Genomic DNA, 5076 nt, shown 5'->3' on the forward strand with positions numbered 1-5076 from the left:
CTCCCTCACCCGCGCGACTGCAGGGCCGAGAGGCCGTGTTCCGGGTCTGCCCCCTCGGGTGTGGTGGGGGTGTGTGCGCGGCCGGCAGCCTTCAGTCGAGCTGGCCTCCACCATGTTTCACGAAGCAGACTCCAAGAATCCGGCGGCTCCCTGCTTAAACACCTAGGGCCTGCACTGCCCGCTAGTTCGGTGTATTTAACATCTGCGGAGGCCTGCTGCGGTGAGCCCACGGTGTGCCTGTGTGACGTGGCATAGGAGACAAGGGGCTTCTGCCCTGCCTGTGTGGCCAGAGCAAGCAGAGTGGGGGGGGGGGGCTACAGTTGTGGGTCCTGGGTCCCAGGAGCAGATGGTAGCGCCCGGCCAGGCCACACTTGGTCAGATGCTGGGGGAGGTGCCGCCGAGTGGGCGTGGGGTTTCCCCTACATGTCCCCACAAGCCCCTGGAATCAGGCCCAGGGAAGCCAAGTGGGACTGTGCGGCCCGTGTGTGCCGCTGCAGGTGTCTGTTTACACTCTGACCTGTAGTTAGCGGGTGGCCGAGAGTCACCTGGCCCCCTCCGAGGGTGGTGGATGCGAACTACAGTGTCCCGGGCAGCATTGGCCGGTGAGGGGAATCCTCCCCGGGGCTGGGACTTGGGCCGGAACTCCCCATAGGCAGGCCAATGTCCGCCACCCTGATGTCGCGGGTGCCTGGAGGTCCGAGCCCGTCGGGCACCCGGAGAGGTCCCCCTCCACACTGAGCCTCTCAGTCCAGCCTCCAGAGCACTGTGCACGCTGCAGGACGAAAAGCAGGAGAGTGCTGGTGGGTGGTTTCCTAATAGCTCGGTCACGCACTTGAGACACACGAGTTCCTGCCTCCAAACACACCTACGATCCCAAGGGAGGGCAGAGTGGCCAAAGACATGTGGCCCTAGCCCCTGGAAGAGGCTCCAGCCTTCGCCTCCTCACTGCTGGACACTGAGGCCAGGGAGAGGAGCCCCCGCTCCTGTCTCTGTGCCACGGAGCACCTCTCCTGGAAGCCCTCCCTTGGAAGCCCTTTGCACCGTCCCAGGCAACTCCTTTTTTTTTTTTTTTTTAACTTTTTTTTTTCTTTTTTTCTTTTTTTCAAGAGAAAGAGAGAGAGCGTGCAAGCTGGGGAGGAACAGAGAGGGAGACAGAGTTCCAAGCAGGCTCCACGCTCCACATAGAGCCCAGTGCAGGGCTCGATCTCACAATTGTGAAATCGAGACCTGAGCGGAAATAGAGTCAGATGCTCAACCAGCTGAGCCACCCAGGCGTCCCTGTCCTAGGCAGCACCTAAAGGTTGATGGGTCCAGGCCATGTCTGGGAACAACCTCCAGGAAAGTTTTGTCCTGGTTTCCTCCTGCCCCCACCGTTGACCCTGCTCCTCCCTCCCCTGAGACACAGGCCCTGTCTCCTCAATGTACGCTGGGTCTGGGGCCAAGACTGCCACCTACAGGAACTAGCACATGTCACTGCGTGTCAAGCGACACATGGAAGTATGAGCTTCTGACGCTGACGTGAAAATCGGAAAGGTCTGTGCTGTGATTGCTTCTGGTTAGGACAAGAAAAGCGGTTGTGTCGTGTGGCAGATGTGTGCCCACTCACAGCCCCTCGCAGAGAACACCAGGTCTCCCTCAGTGGCCATGGCTTCAGGCGACTTTGCTTCCAAGGTCTGTCCAGACTGTGCATCTGACCCTGCTTTTGTTGTGAGAAGGTGGAGGTCCCGGCTCAGTCCCACGAGGGGCAGGCCAGTGCTCACAGTGGGTCTCCGCTGCGTGGGCAGGCAGGCAGCCCAGTGCCTGTGCTGAAGGCTCCCCACCCCAGGTGCCCCTGGGGATGTCCTGGCTGCGCTGACCTTCTGCTAGGTGGACCTTCTGCTAGGTAGGTCTCCAGTGGGGAGAGGACAGTAGGCCAGGGCACCCGAGTAGGCAAATGCTCACCCACAAGCAAACACTGCTCAGGAAGACAAAGCTGGAGGGGCAGTGAGCTTTGGGCTCAGTCCTGAGTTCCTTTCCAGCCCTGGGCCCAAGGTAGCTCATCTGAGGGCTCAGCACTACAACCCCCCACTACCTCTTCCGAACTTCTGGAAGCACAGGGGAGAGCTGCAGGGGCCCTGTGGAGATCTGGGGGCTTGGGCCTAAGAAGGCCGGGCTAGGCAGCTTTCCTTTTGGCCGGGCTGGGGTCTGCCCAGTGGGAGTGGGTATGGGGTGCGTGTGGACTGGGGTGACCGTGAGCAACACCAGAACTGGCAGTTCCTTTCGGAAAGCTGGAGAGAGAATGGGAGAGGGAGCCACCTCTTTACTTCTGAAGGCCCCGCTGACCTAGGGGCCTTAAATGTGATACGGAGGTGGGGGAGGGGGGCTGGGGGCAGCAGCAGCCTCAGGCCCACCCCACGAGAGGCTCCAAGTTTAGGCAGCCGAGCTTCTGCAGAGGCACTGTTGGTGGGAGACACCAGGCAAGATGAGCAGTCAGCAGCCACAGTCTTGGTGATGGGACACCCTGGGGCTGGGTAGTGGGGGGCTGTGGGCCGTACTGGTAGGCCATGGCTCTGGTGTGCTGTGTAGCTCTCCGGAGGTCTGGCCAAATTCGGGTGGACTCAGAAACCACACCAACTGCCTGGGCGCTAGGGGCAGAGTACTCTGCACTTGGCCTGGGTGGGGCCACTTTGCTCCTTTTGGCTTGGCTTCCCAGGGGCATAGCGTACTCTTTGGACTAAAGGACAGGCTGGAGGCCAAGCTGTCCACCTGCATCTCCGAGCTCAGCAGTCTTTCCTCCAGGTTGTCAATGCTGAAGGACGCCCTCACAGAAGAAAGCCACATGTTGTGGGAGGGGGCTATCGGGGAATCTGTCAGCAAAACAGCACAAGCAGCAGAGAACCCTACATTTGTCAGTTAAATGTGAATGCATCAGGTAGAAAGCATCATCATAATTCCCTTTATTTATTCTTTACTGCTTATTCATTTAAAAATTTTTTTTTCTTCCAACGTTTTTATTTATTTTTGGGACAGAGAGAGACAGAGCATGAACGGGGGAGGGGCAGAGAGAGAGGGAGACATAGAATCGGAAACAGGCTCCAGGCTCTGAGCTATCAGCCCAGAGCCCGACGCGGGGCTCGAACTCCCGGACCGCGAGATCGTGACCTGGCTGAAGTCGGGTGCTTAACCGACTGCGCCACCCAGGCGCCCCACTGCTTATTCATTTTAGAGAGAGAGAGAGAGAGCAGGAGAGGGGCAGAGAGAGACAGAGGCAAAGAATCTGAAGCAGGCTCCAGGCCCTGAGCTGTCAGCAGGAACTCAGCATGAGATCATAACCAGAGCCTTGGATGCAAGAGACTGAGCCACCCAGGCGGTCCCATAATTCCCTTTTATTAACTTAGTGTTTTAGGAAAGGTGTGTCAAGCCTCCTCAATGGCTCGCTGTCTAAGATCATAAGTGACAAACAATCCAGTGGCCTGGATGTTTTGTTTGGAAAGCACAGCACCCCTGGATGAGGAAAACTGGAGGAGACCCCTTCGTCAAAGGGAATGCAATTATCTAAATCCTTAAACAATCATCTCTTTCTGTTTTTCAAGTTAAGGCAGATGAAACTGACTTTACTTATTTGAAACTGGCTTTTTAAATGCATAACTTTATTCTCAAAGTGATTCCTTTTTACGTAAAAGTACACAGGCTTGCCAAATATTGGTCTGGGGCGGTTGGAGCTAGAGAGGGGCACATGGCCCAGCTGTGTTTGGACAAGGACTTCATGTCTCTTACCCATTTCCTCTTCTAATCCAGCGAAGCCCTACCAGGGTTGCTCTCCATAAGAGCCTTGGTAGTTTGTGCTAGTCGGTAAGAACCTCCATAATGGCCGCTGGGGTGGGGGCGGGGGCGGGGGCATCTGGCTGGGGAACTCGTCTGGTTTTCTCTTCATTTGGAGATGAAAGATCACAGAATTATCTTTAATCCCCCCTCCCCCCGCCCATTTTTACTCAGGCTTAAAATTGTTTTCAGTCTAGTGGGGAAACTGTGTAATTCTGGGAACTCAACCAATTCCATCAAAGAAAGACCAAAGGGGCAACTTGGTTGCTGGCCCAAGAAGCAAAGTTTGCTAACTTTGGGCACTGTGGGTTCTAGAGCAACGCAGGGCTCCGTCCACCTTTTTCTCCCTCTGCCCCAGGCGGGTTTAGCCTGGCCCTTTGTCCCAGAAGCAGGCACGTGGCCTTTGGACTTTCCCAAGAAGCCAGGATTCCTCCTCCAGCAAGGGCGCCCTCTTGTGGGGCTTTTGGAGGGGTCTGCTCTGCTTTTCCACTCTTCTGGGGTTGCGATTTCTGTCTCCCTCCCATTGTGAGCCACTTTTAAGTGATACGAAGGCTCATACGCCCACGGACCACTGTGGTTTGCCGAGACACCGAAACGGAGGATGGGGAGAGCTTGTTCTCCAGCCGGCTCTTTAACCTAATGACGGTTGCAGGAGACTGGCTAGGAACCGCGTTTCTACCCTTCCAGCACCTTATTACGGGCCGGCTATGTGCGCTAGCACGGAGACCCGCGGAGCGCAGCTTCAGCCGTCTAGGGGCCCCGACGTCCCCGCGCCCGGTCGTGTCTCTGGTGGCGGGTCGGGGGCGCAGAATCGAGGCCCAGCTGCGCACCTGCCCCGGGTTGATTTTCCTTCGCGGATCAGCCGCTTTCCGCAGGCCCTTTCCCCCACGGCCGCCCCCTCCATCCGGGGCTCACCGCCGCGTCGCCCACACCCGCGTACCAAGGACCCCAGGGCTCCGCGGCACCTGCCTCTCCGCCCCCGCTCTGACGGGATTCTCCGGGCGCCTATAGCGACGGGACACGGAGCTGTTGCTAGGCGGAACTGACGTATAACCAGGCTATACAGGCGCCCAGCCCATCGGGTTTGTTCCCGATCGGCCCCCGTCACTCGGCGCTACGCCCTGCCCCTCGACGGCCCGCCCCCAGACGGAGCTAGTTTGAGCAATCGTGGCGGGGCCACCGGTGATGTCACGATACCCGCGGCCTATCCGAAGGCCACGCGGTACGTGGCCCTCCTGCGCTTCCGTCGTCTGGGAGGAAGGGGCGTTGTCGCGC

This window comes from Felis catus, chromosome C1, assembly GCF_018350175.1.
Source record: "Felis catus isolate Fca126 chromosome C1, F.catus_Fca126_mat1.0, whole genome shotgun sequence".
In the NCBI taxonomy this organism is placed as follows: domain Eukaryota; kingdom Metazoa; phylum Chordata; class Mammalia; order Carnivora; family Felidae; genus Felis; species Felis catus.